The sequence below is a fragment of the Saimiri boliviensis genome, chromosome 1 (assembly GCF_048565385.1).
Source record: "Saimiri boliviensis isolate mSaiBol1 chromosome 1, mSaiBol1.pri, whole genome shotgun sequence".
NCBI classification, from domain to species: Eukaryota; Metazoa; Chordata; class Mammalia; order Primates; family Cebidae; genus Saimiri; species Saimiri boliviensis.
The window spans coordinates 253,555,371-253,572,590 of NC_133449.1; the positions used below are offsets into that span (position 1 = coordinate 253,555,371).

A 17,220-nucleotide genomic window follows, 5' to 3' on the forward strand; every position below is an offset into this window, starting at 1 on the left:
CTACCCAAAGTCAAACAGTTAGTAAGTTATAAAGAGGGTATTTGAATATAGGTAGTGTTGGCTTCAGGCCAGTTAACTAAACTACCACTTACATGGAACAGGGCAGGGGGCCTTCCAGGAGAAAGAAATGTCTTGAGTGAAGAGCTCATATTTGGGAAGGGCAAGATGAGTTTAAGGAGTGACTAAAGCCAGTTTGCTAGAGAGTTAGGGGATAGGATCTGTGAGCATTGAGAGATGACAACCCTGTCCTGTTTTATTTTGTTTTGTTGAGACAGGTTATCACTCTGTTGCCCTCAGGGAAGTGCAGTGGTGCTATCAGGGCTCATTCCAACCCTGTCCTCTTGGGCTCAAGCGATCCTCCCAGTTCAGCCTCCCAAGTAGCTGAGACTCCAGATGCATGCCACTATTCCTGGCTAATTTTTAAAATTTTTTTGTAGAGACGGGGTCTTACTCTGTTGCCCTGTCTGTTTTCAAACTCTGGTCTCAAGTGAACTTTTTGCCTTGCCTCCAAAAGTGGTGGGATTATAGGTATCAGCAGCACGCCTGGCCTGACCACCCTGTTTTGAACTCTAGACTTCCCATGCATCTCCCTGCTTCATCTTTCTAGTACTTTATGCCATTATCTAACACACTACTTACTATTTTACTGGTTTATCACATTTATTTAGTCTCTCTTCACTTGATTGTTAAGTACCTAGAAGTTTGGGATTATTCAGATTTGTTCACTATTGTATCTTTGGTGACTAGAAGAATATCTGGCACTTTCCTATTGAGTATCTGTTGAATGAATGAATAGATAAGTTGAATCCAGATGACTGAAGGTTCCACAATATTCTACCAGTCTTTTACCTCTTGGGGACCCCACATAATATGTGGGAAGCCACCAATCAACCTTGATCATATCAATGTGTCATGTGTCAGTGCATTCACTGCTGCCCTTTGGAGGAGGGGGTGCTGCAAGAATATAGTGGAGAAATAGAAAGACATTGAAAGGATTCTGTGGTTTGAAATGCTTTTTTCTACTTGCATTACTCACTAGGAGTGGCTGCTGATGTGGACTGATTTTTAAGGGACTTCAGGAGACATTGCAACAAATCTCATCCCAACCCTGTTATAAGTACCTAAAGTCACATACTGTCGGATTTCACTTCCTGTTACTAATCACTGATTTTTCATTGAGATCCACTTTTTGTTGTTAGTACTAGTTTAGCATGCACTATACTAGCTAACAAGCAGCATGTTTCTGCTGTACACAGGCTCTTGGGCCAGACTATTGGGCCACCATGGTGTCCTGCCTCCATAGCTTGGACATATTTTACCTAAGCTTCAAAAATGGAAGCTTAGGTAAAATGGAATAATAGTAGTACTGGCTTTGAAAAATGGAATAATAGTAGTACTTTCCTCAGTGGACTGATGTGAGAATTAATCAGTTTATATATATATAAAGATTAAATATATATATAATCTTAAAAGGGTATATGGTGCTTACTTTGGCAACACATATACTAAAATTGGAATAATACAGAGATTAGCATGGCCCCTGTGTAAGGATGACATGCAAATTTGTAAAGCATTCCGTTTTTTTAAAAAAATGTCTGACACATAGTAAGGTATATAGAGACTTCGGATTGCTGGAAGGAATTCTTGGAAAGGAAGGTGAAAAAGAAATAAAGGCAGATTTTATTTATCTAACAGTTTGGCCAGAATCCTATGGCTAAAGATACCTTAACTTTGCTGTTTTTAGATTTCACCATCACTACCCTGAAAGATTATTTTGGAGAGTGTTGTTGGGTTTGATCAATGCCACATGACCATATGTTCTCACTCATGTGGGAGCCAAGCTATGAGAACGCAAAGGCATAACAATGATACAGTGGACTTTGGGGATTTGGGGAAAAGGGTGGTGGGTGGCGAGGAATCAAAGACTACACATGGGGTACAGTGTATACTGCTCAGGTGATGGGTGCACCAAAATCTCAGAAATCACCCATAGAGAACTTCTTCATATAACCTAACACCACCTGTCCCCCAAAAACCTATTTTTAAAAAGTTAAAGGTACTTTGGAGAAACAAACAAAAAAATGCCAGATGACATCCACCATCTGATGTATAAGATAGTAAGAACTGGACAGTACAGTTAAAGTCCTGTCACACCTGGAAATAGCATAGTGGTGGGGAGAAGGAATGAGGGAGAGAGAGAGAAGGGAAGACAAAGGACAGAGGAAGGAAGGATTCTGAAGAATGATGTTGTAAGCATCACTTATTTTATATATAGTGAAACAATTAAACAATCCCTTGGATTTTGCTATCAGGGACTTGACCTACTGAAGAATTTCTCCTTACTGTCATCTTCTTAAAATTTTTTAAATGAGTGAACTTCAGTTGAAGCTTCTCATACCCAGACAATTCTGATAAAATTGGAGTCCACACTTCATGGCAAATTAAGAAGCCCTCAAAATAGTAAGAATAACTCAAGATTGATGGCTTGCAATGGAGCTTGGTGTATTCTGTTAAGTAATTATGCTAAGGAAAGAGAAAATTAAATGTTATTGTTCAACTCCAGATGGAGATATTACTTTATTTTTATTTTGTCTATATAGTCCACAGCTTCTGTCTACGAAGCATTTTAAGTGACTCACATGAAAATAGTAATAATAAAATATTGAAATACAAGAAGATCAGAACAAAGAGAAGGCAACTATAATAACGTTCAACCCTACTCCAACTGGTCGAATCACTTTTCCACTGGGGTTTTATATTTGTTACTCTGGGTTTTTGAAAAACAAAAGGGCAGGAGAATCATGATCTATAACATATTATTTTTCATTATGGGAAAGAAGGAGAATGTGTCTTCCATAGGGAAAATGGAAGCCATTTGAGCATAATTCTAAGAAGACATTTTCTATAGAAGACATTGAGCGATTTTGAGCGATCTAATGAGTAATTCACAACATTGTTATAGTAAGTGTAGTTTTGAGTTTCTCATGGCCTTTTCTTACTGTGGCATTAAGTAAGGTTGAGACCCTAGTATTAAAATGCTGGGAAGTGATTTGGTAGTCTTCAGCAGGATATACTTCAACTTCATTCAAGGATAGCATTAGACATCCTATAGAGGAAGATGGATGGTCTGGCCCTTTCAATGATCTTCTCTAGAGATTGCTTCTCCCAGGAGGTCTGATAAAGAGCAGGGAGTCGGAGGTTTTATTTCCTGTCGGGGGCCTGAGGAGCTAGTACCACCGATTATGGAAAAATCCACATGTAAACATTGCAGCCCTGTGGGCAGTTGTTGGATTTTCACTTGTGAAAGTGAAGAATCCTGAGGGTCTTCTGGCCTGCCTGAAAAGTTGCCCACCTTCCAGAAATAGAAAACTCTTATAAATTATTATTGACTTAAAATTTAAATCCCCAGGCCGGGCGCGGTGGCTCAAGCCTATAATCCCAGCACTTTGGGAGGCGGAGGCGGGTGGATCACTAGGTCAAGAGATCCAGACCATCCTGGTCAACATGGTGAAACCCCACCTCTACTAAAAATACAAAACATTAGCTGGGCGTGGTGGCGCGTGCCTGTAATCCCAGCTACTCAGGAGGCTGAGGCAGGAGAATTGCCTGAACCCGGGAGGCGGAGGTTGCGGTGAGCCAAGATTGTGCCATTGCACTCCAGCCTGGGTAACCAGAGTGAAACTCCGTCTCAAAAAAAAAAAAAAAATCCCCAAAGTGCTTAGATAAGATAAAATCCGTATTTCTTAACTATGATGGTTAAGCAACTCTATCTCTCTGTGTCACATGAGTAGGTAATATGAGGAGAATGTTTTTATTTATTTATTATTATTATTATTTTTGAGACGGAGTTTTGCTCTTGTTGCCCAGGCTGGAGTATAATGGTATAATCTTGGTTCACCACAACCTCTACCTCCTGGGTTCAAGCAGTTCTCCTACCTTAGCCTCCCAGGTAGCTGCGATTACAGGCGCCCACCACCACGTCTGGCTAATTTTTTGTATTCTTAGTAGAGACAGCGTTTCTCCATGTTGGTCAGGTTGGTCTCAAACTCCCAACCTTAGTTATCCGCCCACCTCGGCCTCCCAAAGTACTGGGATTACAGGCATGAGCCACCATGCCTGGCCACGAGGAGACTGTTTATATTGTCAGCTATTGTGTGCTTCACATTCATACAACTCTTGTTTATTGAGCTTCTACTGTGAGCCAGGTTAATTTTCTGGATGTGTCTCTGCATACGGTATATTTTTATTTCCTTAAATTCTCTTTCTGGTCTTTGATGTGTTCATGTGTATATTTTTATTTTATTAGAGTTTTTTAATTATAAAAACTATAGGCACTTATTGTTTTAAGTTCAATTTTTCAGAGATACGTAAAGATATATAAAAGCTAATAACCTTTTTTTCCCTCTTTAATTTCCCAAGTTATTATCCAGGGTTATCAGTTTGATGCGGCTTCTTCCATACCTTTTTCTGTGCTCAGATAACTTTCTTAATTGTTCACTTCAATGTATAATATGAGTGATTTTTTTCAGTGGAGCCATACTTATTTTTGCTGGCAAGCAGGAGAAATTTTCCCTTAATTATAATTGATTTTCTATAGTGTACTTGTTTGTTTGTTTGCTCTGTCTTGAGGGAAGGGAGGAGAAACATTGTTATTACTCTCCAGAATAATTTAGAAGCTGAAGACTCCACCTGTGAATGGAACTTTTCCTGTTCCATTCTTGACAGGATCAAACTTGACGGGATATGATAAGTATGTATTTTCGAATGATGTCATCTTCCATCTGATGTCAACTTTTGTGTATATAGTACAAGTTTAGATATGCTCATTAATTTTGAGACTAGCTCCAGTGTCACAGTTTCAAATCTGAATACATCCTACATACCTTTCTCAAAAGCCAGTGCTCGAATATTCTTTCTTTTTTTTTTTTTTTTTTTTTTTTTTGATACGGAGTTTCACTCTTGTTACCCAGGCTGGAGTGCAATGGCGTGATCTCGGCTCACCGCAACCTCTGCCTCCTGGGTTCAGGCAATTCTCCTGCCTCAGCCTCCTGAGTAGCTGGGATTACAGGCACACGCCACCATGCCCAGCTAATTTTTTGTATATTTAGTAGCGACGGGGTTTCACCATGTTGACCAGGATGGTCTGGATCTCTTGACCTAGTGATCCACCCGCCTCGGCCTCCCAAAGTGCTGGGATTACAGGCTTGAGCCACCGCACCCGGCCTCGAATATTCTTTCATTCAACTTTTATCAAACAGGGAAGTCATCTGGTTTTTAGTATTACTTCTTGTGCATTTGGTGAGTGTACAGAATCCCAGACACAGCATGACCCTAAAGTTGCCAAAAAAGAAACATTTTGAAAATTTGAATATAAGTGGATCCCCCCCTTACTGATGGAAGATACATTCCAAGGCCCCCTGTGGATGCCTGAAACTGTAGATAGTACCAAACCCTTTACAGTTGTTCCTCAGTATCCATGGGGCATTTGTTCCAAGACTTTTCTCAGATAACAAAATCTGAGGATACTCAAGTTGGTGAGAGAAAATGGTGTAGTATTTGCGTATTACCTATGTACATCCTCCTATACACTTTAAATTATGTCTTGATTTCTTATAATACCTAATATAATGTAAATGATATATAACTAGTTATGCTCTGTTGTTTAGGGAATAAACACAAGGAAAAGTTTGTTACCTGTTCAGTACGAGTGCAATTATGTTTTTTTTTTTTTGAGTATTTTCAATCCGCAGTGGGTTGATCCACTGATGTGGAACCCACGGTTACAGAGGCCTACTACAGATACGATATATATATATTTTTTTTTTACATACCTGCTTATGATAAAGTTTAATTTATAAATTAGGCACAGTAAAAGATTAACAATTTAATAATTAAATAATTGTAACTATATACTGTAATAAAAATGAATGTGGTCTTTCTCTTTTTAAAAATATCTTGTTGGACTGTATCAAGGAAAATGAAACCATGGAAAGTGAAACTGTCTGTAAAGGGGACTGTTGTCTATAGTTATAACATCACGTTCATGCCTGTGATGATGCTTAAGGATGAGAAGTCTGAAACAGCATAGATAAGTATAAAAAAATAGAACTTCTTTATGTGGAAATCTTAAATAGCAGTGGTCTCTGAAACATTTCTAGATGCCCAAAACAATACCTGAAATGCTGTGTGCAGAGGGTCTCTTTCATATTTGAGTTATTGGGCATTTGCTCACAGAGAGTAAGAATATATTAAGGAACTCTAAGCCAACTTTTCAGTCTTCTCCATGCCCATTCCCTCTAGGCTGCTCCCACCCAAGAAAACTGAATACACACATGCACACACACACACATTTGCCAAAGTCTTGACTCTTAGACCTAAAGACCAGTAATTACGGATATGTGCCATGTATCAGTTGGACATCACCACAAGGTGTGTCTAAGAAAGCCAACTTTAGTATTCCCATTTTACAGACGGGAAGATAGGTGGCATGTGGGAGGAACAGTGACATGGAGGAAATAGTTCCAAAGTACACTGGCCATGTAGTAGTTAAATGAAAAGTAAGTCATTCCACTGCTAGGAAGCTGTACTTCTTGCTAACCTCAATGAAACCATGTAAGGATGACCATCCTTGCTTGGAAACTTAAAGTAACCTGAAGGAAGAAGCCGCGGCTTCACTGCTTCCAGTTGGTTAATCCCCTCTCTGTCAATCACCTGCGTACAAGCTGAATAGACTATAAATTCACATTTCTGGAGCCACATGGTCAAAATAGCACTTTATATTCAGTGTGAAATTCTTAAAATGAAACCCAGCTGGCAGATGGGAAGGACTGGGGTGGGGAGGAATATTGAGTGTGCAAGGGTTTCATGATTTTCCAGAGAGCTTTTTATGCTTTGTGCAGATATAGGAATATTTTTAAACGTCTATGATGCAGCACAAATGAATTTCTTAAATCTAAACGATGAGTCTAATTTATAGTATTTCATAAAAAGCATTAAGATAGTTATGCAAGCCATTGCCTATAAGGATAGAGCGATTTGCTTATTTAGGGAACTGTTTTCAATTGCTACCTGAGTGTTAGATAATAAATCGTGTCTTTTAGTGCTTTGAATAAGTCCATGGCTTAATAACAACATACTTTGTGAGACAGTGAGAGGAATAAGAAAGATAATAGTTAGTTCAGTTCATTTCCACCTCCACCTCAAATTCAGAACTTCTCCCCATTATGTTGTACATCTTGATCGCTTCCATTTCTTTCCCTTTCACCAGCTTTTGTAGGAGGTAAACCGTATCTTGGTGATTTACAGGGCCCATGGTTATACTGGAAGCTCTAAAACCCCCATTCCATAGTACAGTGCTTTTTGTTACTGATCCAAGCCTTGCAACCTCCCAGACACATTTACAGATTTATCAAATCAAATTGTTAATAGGTGGCCCCTTCTCATAGTGCCAAAAAGCAGTTCAACCTGTAAGCAGGTTACTACATATTTTGTGTCTGTGACTTCCTATAAGAAGTCAGAATTCAAGTACTTCAGCAGCTGCAAGAGATTTCAGCATTTCCGTATGTTTTATGAAAACTACAATTAACTTGCTAAGAAGTATGTAGGGTGTACATGTTGTATGAAAAGATGAGAAGCTACAGTCAAACAGGCAACAGTTTGTTTCTGAAATCCTGATTTCTCAGGAGCCACGTTTTTTTCCTTTTCTTCAGTGAAAGATTAGATGCTGTGACTAGACACCTAAAATTTACAAACCCTATTTCAAGGGCTCTGATGTGTAAGTCCCCTTATGCTAAATGTGATGAAGACAAGGTATCAGGAACTAAAAGCAAGTTTGTAGACACACAGAGGGAAATGCCATTCACATGTGTCATTTTATATTATTCTGTTATTGACACTTCTAGTTAAAAATAGATCCTTGGTACAGGCTATCATTTGTCAGGCATTGGAATTATATGATTTTTGTTTTTAAGTGCTATTCTGGAATTGGCATTTTACCAAAGGAAGAATGAATTTGATAAGGGTGAGAATGAAACAGATAATAATTTCAAGGTAAAATAGGACCATTCTGCAAAGCACTAAGATTACATGTTCTCTAAAGAAATGTAGTATAGATCGTTATCAGGGCATGGCTAAGGAAAGCTCAGGGCATTTTTTTGGTGGATATACTTTATAATATACTTCTGTTTCTGTTCTGGGTCTAGAAAATTGGAATGAGTTCTATTTAAAAATATTTTACAAATACTTTCAGAATAATGTTATGTTTAATATTTTAACTAACATTATATTTAATAACAAGGTTTTCAGTTACAACCATAATGTGTTTTCACAGAGATGAATATTTCTACAGGAAACTCTAGGGGTATGGGTGTGTGTACATGAGTGTGGGTTTGAGTTTTTAAATTTTATTTATTTATACTCTACTCTCACAAAGAAGGATTTGAGGTGATAGACACTAGTATTGATTCCGACAGTGGACATGCTTTTATGTAACACTCCAAACTTCAGACTGAAGTGGGTGTTAATGACTTCCCCTCTGAGAATGCTTTTGATTCAGACATGAGGAAAAGTGTGACTGGATATTTAGAGCAGTAAGTGCAGTTAAAACCCTACTCATCTGGCCTGATCTGAACTGGTAGTTGAACAATTAAGAACTGGTTAAAAGACTGGGTGCAGTGGCTCATGCCTGTTATCCCAGCACTTTGGGAGGCTGAGGCAGGTGGATCATCTGAGGTCAGGATTTCGAGACCATCCTGACCAACATGGCAAAACCCCATCTCTACTAAAAACAAAAAGTAGTGGGACATGGTGGTAGGAGCCTGTAATTCCAGCTACTCGGGAGGATGAGGCATGAGAATCACTTGAACCCAGGAGGCAGAGGTTGCAGTGAGCCGAGATTGTGCCACTGCACTCCAGCCTGAGTGACAGCGTGAAACTCTCTCAAAAAAAAATAAAAAATAAAATAAAATAAAGCTGGTTAAAGTGGGAAGTCATTGAAAAAAAAAATAGATATACACACACACGCATCCTAAATAATTTATTTTAAATTAAATATACCAAAGGTACTAATCATTTAATGTTGGGCCAAGGCCTTTTATCTGAATTCGTGGCCACTAATCAGAGTTGTGTGTTATATTTCTTTCATTAAGCAGCTGTTACCTATGACTTTTTCACCTTCTGTTTTTTGTTTTTTAAACAGAACTCTAAGATAAAGATACTTGGGAAGCAATCTGCATCTTTCCCTCTCAACCCTTTATAGTTGTCTTATCTAAATCCAATGTAACAGCAGTTTGGTTTTAGTGACTCACCTTTATTAAGTTCTTCGAATTCAATCCATTTAGTTTTTCATAGAAATAGACATAGAAATTCCCAAGTTCATATTTTATCTGTTGGTGTCACATTTAATTGTACTATTTAATAATAAATATGATTGCCATCATGAGAGCTGTGAAGCAACCTAGGAGCTGAAATGAGCAGACATTTTAAAAAGCAGTTCATCAGGCCAGGCACGGTGGCTCACGCCTGTAATCCCAGCACTTTGGGAGGCCGAGGTGCGTGGATCACGAGGTCAAGAGATGGAGACCATCCTGGCCAACATAGTGAAACCCCGCCTCTACTAAAAACTCAAAAAAATTAGCTGGGCATGGTGGTGCGCATCTGTAATCCCAGCTACTCGGGAGGCTGAGACAGGATAATTGCTTGAACCCAGGATATGGAGGTTGCAGTGAGCCAAGATCACGCCACTGCACTCCAGCCTGGTGAAAGAGCGAGACTTCATCTCCCAAAAAAAAGAAGCAGTTCACCAATTGTCAACACCCACTGGATAATTACCATCATTCAGATGGTGTGTCCACTGGTCATGAACATTGACTGTGTAGGCAACATCAATCATTTGTCTTGTACCAGGACAATGAAGAGTCAATGGATCCCAGGTGATTAGGTAGAGATTAATCAATAGAGCTTTTAACATAGCTGTATGCACTATTGTTTTGAACCTAATTATAGATTTGTCCTTATCTGTGGCTGCTTTATATTTAACCCACATATTGCCTTCTGTCCCTTCTTTAGATCAGTTATATAACAAATGTTCTTATTGCTCTGGCACTTTCTTTTCCTTCATATCACTTATTCCTACCTGACTTGACTTACTTACTTGCGATCTGTCAGTCTTGCCGACTACCATATAAGCTCCATAAGGGCTAGGACTTATGACATCCACTTTTGTATCCCCAGAGCCCAAAACAGTGACTGTGCAGACTGAGTGAAAGGTGGCTGCTTCCTTGGCACACGTGTTTCAGCCCAGTTTGATGTACTTACTTGCCCCCCCACCCCGCCCCAAGATCTGTTGATTATTCATCTTGAGCCAGAAAGAAGCACAGAGAATAGGAGCTGTCAACCTGTGATGCTCCTGGATGGAGCTCCTGGTCTACCCTCCCAGTCCACTTTCTAAATCTCCTCCTGGTTCCAGGGAGTGAGTCTGATGGTTTGTGCTGCTAAACTGCAGATTGAATCAGTAACAGGGCTTTGTTCTTTGATTTTTGCCTGAAAAGATCAGTTCGGGGCAAGGTTTTCCAGTCTTGGCATTATTGACCTTTTGGGCTAGATAATTTCTTCTTGAGGTGAGAGGGGAAACTTCCCTACGCACTGGAGGATGTTAGCAGCATCCCCCTGGCCTCTACCCACTAGATGCCGGTAGTAACCACCTGCTCTGCTTCCTCACCCCCTGTTATGACAACCAAACAATCTCCAAACATTATCAAATGTCCCCTGGGGAGGTACCATTGCCTTTTCCTGTCCCTGGTTTAGAACTAGTGGTTTCAACTAGTCATGGATGGCAACTAGGACCTACAGCCACCCTCCCAGTGCTCTGGTAAATGCAGTCATGGCTTTTTGAAGCTTCATTTCTGGTGTTCTCTTTATGTCTGATTATAATGTTCTTGAGACTTGTCTTTCACAGGCTTTATACTGAGTTGAACTAGTCCTGTGTGGGATTTTTTTGGCTAAAATTCCTCAGGAAGGATTACCACTTAGCTTTTCTTTAGATGGCCTGAAAGCCTCTTTCCAAGCTCATATTTCTCAGTTGCCAGGATATTAGGCTCCTGACTGTATTGCCAGCAGGGAAAGAAATTCTCTTCCCGTGACTAACATGGCACCTGGTTACAAGCTCATTTATTACCTGTTGCCCTTGCTCAGAGGGGCTGTTGAGGCAGCTGTCGGCTTTTTCTGCCCCTCTTTCCCCTAGTTCTCCATGCCTTCCTGTTTTGTCTTTTCCTCCCAGTGTTTCCACAGTGGCCCCTTGGTGTAGCTAGAGAACAAACTGCTGACAGGCACATCCCTTGAATATCTCTGCATCTGGACGGGGCCATTGGCACCATCCATTGGTGGCTGAGTAATGCGTGGCTTGCCGTATTTGTCTGTCTCCTGTTTATGGCCCAAGAATTTGAATCTGTTCCAGCATCTAAATGTTGTCGTTGTTAGGACAGAGTGCTGCCATAGTACCACAAGGCCAATATTAAACATGTTTATTTGGGTTCCATATATTAACATTTTGATTTGTTACTACTGCTGTTGTTTTTTCATACCCGACAGCTGCAAGATTGAGACAGGGGACATATATTCCATGACAAAAGCCAAATAACCTTGTATATATAAACTGTTTTTAAAAGATATTTGTGTCTTTAACAGTCTTTAACCCTTGACTAAATATATTCTCCCTAATATTCTGTTGAGTCAAAGAATCCCTTGAGTTGGCCAATTGACAGTAGTTTAATAATGTGCATAAGGAGTGCCAGTATCGGATAAGCAGGGAAAATAGCTAGACTCAACAAAGCCAAAGCATGTTCTCCTGGTTGTCTGATCAGGTAGCAATTGTTTGAAATGTATTTGTGGCATGGAGCCTTGTACAACAGAAAAAGCTGAATGTGAGGTGTGACCAAAACTCCGTTTTAAAATATACAGTAGATTTTTAAGAAAATTCAAAATGTGAAATAGAATCAGAATTGTTCAATTGTCAGCTAACATTAAGTTACCTTAAATGTTTTGTAAGGTCTTAGGGGGATGAAATTGGATGTTCACTCCAAGGCAAATGTTGGATTTGAAAAATACCAGGCTCAGGAGCTTCTTCCTCTCATGCTATTTTGCAGAATCAAAGGCTGCAGTGGGGAAACAGTGCTTTCTGTAACAAAAAAGCATAAATTCTCAGCACTGGAATGTCCTCAGCACATCTACCCATCTCAGTCTGAGCTGTTAGGAAGACAAAGGAGGAATAATCCAATTGTGTTGAAACATTTCAGTCACTGAGGCAGACACAATTGTTGGTAATGATGCGTTGTTTTTCTTTTTCAAACACTCCTTAACCTCATAAAATATGGAACTCATATCTTCAACCTGCACTTTGTAGATCAGGATGCGCACCCACATTCCCACCCTCCTAGCCATTTCAATATGCACACTTAATGAGTATTAAGTTTAAAAAAAAAAAAACTTAAAAGAATCAATTTCATGGTGAATGCATCTAGTTAAGCAAGCCATTTAAACAACATTTTACTCGTGTTTAGTAGACCATTTTATAAGATACTGATAGCTTTACAAGCCTGTGTTTCAGACAAGCTAATTGGTTGTCTCTGATATGTGTTTGGGGCTTTCACTCATTAACTCCCTTTCCTGTCTAGTACATACTTTGCTAGCTTGCAGGATTATAGGTAGGACTCTTCAAACAACCTTATTCTATTGCCAGGAAAAAGGTTTTCATTGAATAGGTTTCTTCCTGCTTACAATATTTGCTTTCTTGAAATGAAGACAAATCATAACCGAGTATTACCCCAAAGACAGCAGATACAAAATCAAGTAGAATACCCTAAAAGTGCTTGATACCAAAAATAAATACTTTTTGAAAGAGTGGATTGGAAATGATTAACAGAAAGGAAGGAGAGGAGAAAAGGGAAGAAGAGAAGAACATGATGTGCTGTTGAACCTGGCTGCCTCTGTAATTAATGACTATGTTATGTATGATATTGAGAAGTCTGTTGCTTGCACCTTGGCATGCAAAGACAAGTGTACTGATGCTTCTCTTTTTGCATATGTCAGAGCTTTCCATTCTCTGAAATAAGAATTAGATGCTTTGTTTGGACACAGATTAAAGGAATAGCTCAAAACGTAAGTATTCTATGTGGGTCTTGAGATTTCTGGAGTGATTCTCTTTTCCAGAATAGGTTGTTTACTTTTCTGTTTGCAACACAATTCATTGCAGCTGCCCGTAGGCATATGTGTAATCATCTGAACCAATTAGATCTATGGTTTTGAAACTCTTTGTGTAAAATCCCACCTTCTGCATGAAACCTTGGCTTAATTGAAAGACTGGTAACTTCTCTCCAATATTCAATTTTCTTCTTTTACTAACATTTTAACATGGAGTGAAATATAGTACATGTTTTATTGTCTTTTTCACTGTAGTTCAGTTCTTTAAATCTTTTTTTTTTTTTTTTTTTTTTTTTTTTTTTTTTTTTTTTTTTGAGACAGAGTTTCCCTCTTGTTGCCCAGGCTGGAGTGCAATGGCGTGATCTTGGCTCACCACAACCTCCACCTCTCAGATTCAAGCGATTCTCCTCCCTCAGCCTCCCAAGTAGCTGGGATTGCAGGCATGTGCCACCATGCCTAGTTAATTTTGTATTTTTAGTAGAGATGGGGTTTCTCCATGTTGGTCAGGCTGGTCTCAAACTCCCAACCTCAGGTGATCCTCCTGTCTCGGTCTCCCAAAGTTCTGGGATTACAGGTGTGAGCCACCACGTCAGGCCTAAATCTATTTTTTTTAAAGAATAAATGAGTATTCTTTTTGTGTCTCACATTATATTGAGAACACTAGTGAACACAAAAAATTTTTTTCTATTTTCTGCCCTCAATGAACTGAATACTCATACACATGCGAAAATAAAGAATAATGATCCAAATCTGGATTATGCTCTAACTAAAAATGGAGTTCACCAGAGGTTTGTGGAGGTGCATCATCTGCATTGAGTCTTGATAGCCTAACCCATTAATTTATACAATAATTATTTATAATGCCTGTTATAAGGAGAGTATAATGGTTCCTATAACTAAAAAGCTCAGAGATTGCAGGCCTTTGATATAGTTTGACTCAGGGGTTTGTCATTCAGTCACACCTATTTTTCTGCAGTTTTCTTGGCTATTTCTTCATGTATCAGCTACCTAGAAACTAAACCTCAGCTTTGATGACCTTATGAACCTCTGAATCCAATGGGTCTACACTAGCAGGGAATATTTCAGTTTTTTTTTTTTTTTTTTTTTTTTTTTTTTTTTTTTTTTTGAGACGGAGTTTCGCTCTTGTTACCCAGGCTGGAGTACAATGGCGCGATCTCGGCTCACCGCAACCTCCACCTCCTGGGCTCAGGCAATTCTCCTGCCTCAGCCTCCTGAGTAGCTGGGATTACAGGCACGCACCACCATGCCCAGCTAATTTTTGTATTTTTAGTAGAGACGGGGTTTCACCATGTTGACCAGGATGGTCTCGATCTCTCGACCTCGTGATCCACCCGCCTCGGCCTCCCAAAGTGCTGGGATTAAAGGCTTGAGCCACCGCGCCCGGCCAATATTTCAGTTTTATAAACAAATAAATCCTCGTCATCTTTTCAGGCCAGTTTAAGTTGGGCATTTTGTTTCTGACAACCACAGGCCTCTTCAGGTACAGATAATTTGATACTAGAGGTGGTTGCTGTTTGTTAATTCTACCAGACATTAACATTCAGTTACTCATAATTTGGTATTAGAAGTGGTTGCTACAAGTGGACTCCAAAATGTAGAATTAGATAAATAGATGTAGGGAAGAAAAAAGTAAGGAGAACTCTTCTGTCCCTGATTTGTAAGGTTAGGAGTCCTATTTGCTGACTGAAAAACAGATCAATTTACATTTTTTCTTATTGTAACTTGGAATATATCATATCTCTTATAAATTCAGAAACAATCAAAATGTGAGAGATACATAATCCAACTGGATTTTATTTTTACACCTATAAGAAGTATAGCCCTTCCAGATGAGAAAACTAGGAAAAGAATATAGAATTTCATTTACTTTAATCAATAAAAGAGTTAGAAATTGAAACATAATAATATATATGAGGGTGAGATCCAACAGAATGCTAAGAAAATGCCACTAAAATTAAATGTTCAACCTTAGTAAAGAAGGGGAAAAAGAGCGAACTAAACCAAAACAAACAGAAGAAAGAATATAATAAAGATTACACTGGAAATAAATGAAATAGAGATTAGGAAAACAAAACAGAAAATCAATAATACCAAAAGTTAGTTTTTTTTTTGAAAGACCAATAAAATTTACAAATCTTTTTTTGGGGGTGTGGGGGACGGGAAGACAATCTCACTTTGTTACCAAGGCTGGAGTGCAGTAGCACGATCTTGACTGACCGCAACCTACACCTCCCAGGTTCAAGTGATTCTCCTGCCCCACCCTCCCGAGTAGCTCAGATTACAGGCACGCACCACCACACCTCACTAATTTTTTTATATTTTTAGTAGAGATGGAGTTTCATCATGTTGGCCAGGCTGGTCTTCAACTCTTGACCTCAGGTGATCCACGTGCCTCCGCCTCCCAAAGTGCTGGGATTACAGGCATAAGCAACCATCCCTGGTCAAATTGACAAATATTTCATCAACTAACAAAGCAAAAATGAAGGAAACTTAAATTACTAAAATTAGGAATGAAAGAAGAGACCCAACTATCACCCTTGCAGAATTAAAAAGGGACTGGGTGCAGTGGCTCATGCCTATAACCCTAGCACTTTGGAAGGCCAAGAGAAGAGGATTGCTTGAGCCCAGGAGTTTGAGATCAGCCTGGACAACATGATGAAACCCATGTCTGCAAAAAAAAAAATTAGTCAGGCATGGTGATACATGCCTGTGTTCCTTGCTACTCCAGAGGCTGAAGTGGAAGGATCACCTGAGCCTGGAAGATTGAGGCTGCAGTGAGCCATGATAGTACCACTGTATTCCAGCCTGGGCAACAGAGTGAGGTCTGGGGGAAAAAAATGAAAAAAGAAAACAAAACCCAAACCACAAAAGAAAGAAAAGAAACATAAAGGACTATGAAGGAATACTATTACAAAATTGTTTGCCAAATAACTAGATAACCTACATTAAATGTACAAATTCCCAGAAGGGGTGCAAACTACTGAAATTGACTCAAGAAGTAATAGAAATCAAAATTAGACCTGTAACAAGTAAAGACATTGAATTACACTTCCCATCAGAAAAGCCCAGGACCCTTGCTTCACTGCTGCATTCTACCAAACATTTAAATAATTTACACCAATCCCCAAACCATTCCAAAAAATAGAAGAGGAGGGAATGCTTCCCAACTCATGCCACAAGACCAAGATTACTATGATGCCAAAACCAAACACATTACAAAAAAAGTTAAAGACCAATATTCCTTGTAAATATAGATGCAAAAATTTCTCAACCAATATACTTGACCCTTGAATAACACGGGTTTGAACTGTGTGGGTTCACTTATATGCAGATTTTCTTCTCCCTCTGCCACCTGTGAGATAGCAAAGCCAACCTGTCTTCCTCTTCCTCTTCCTCCTCCTCTGCCTTCACTTAACATGAAGACAGTGAAGAACCTTATAATTCTCCCCTTCCGCTTCATAAATAGTAAATGTATTTTATTTTCCTTATTATTTTATTTATTTTTTTTTCTTTTTTTTTTTTTTTTTTTTTTTTTTTGAGACGGAGTTTCGCTCTTGTTACCCAGGCTGGAGTGCAATGGCGCAATCTCGGCTCACCGCAACCTCTGCCTCCTGTGTTCAGGCAATTCTCCTGCCTCAGCCTCCTGAGTAGCTGGGATTACAGGCACACGCCACCATGCCCAGCTAATTTTTTGTATTTTTAGTAGAGACGGGGTTTCACCATGTTGACCAGGATGGTCTCGATCTCTTGACCTTGTGATCCACCCGCCTCGGCCTCCCAAAGTGCTGGGATTACAGGCTTGAGCCACCGCGCCCGGCTTCCTTATTATTTTATTAATAACATTTTATTTTCTCTAGCTTATTGTAATAACAGAAATATACATATTACTTATGAAATATATATTAATTGGCCATTTATGTTATTGGTAAGGCTTCCAGTCAACAGTAGGCTATTAGTAGTTAAGTTCTGGATGACTTAAAAGTTATACACAGATTTTTGACTATG

General features: G+C 39.2%; 1 protein-coding gene and 1 non-coding gene across 5 annotated transcripts in view; both read left to right on the top strand.

Annotated features, from left to right (window-relative positions):
• ARL15 (ARF like GTPase 15) overlaps positions 1-17,220 on the top strand; it is a 434,430-nt gene that overhangs the window by 404,482 nt on the left and 12,728 nt on the right. The window lies entirely within an intron of this gene.
• Positions 1,482-1,585, top strand: LOC120365654 (U6 spliceosomal RNA). The gene has a single exon (XR_005580543.1). It is a non-coding gene; the product is annotated as a U6 spliceosomal RNA (small nuclear RNA).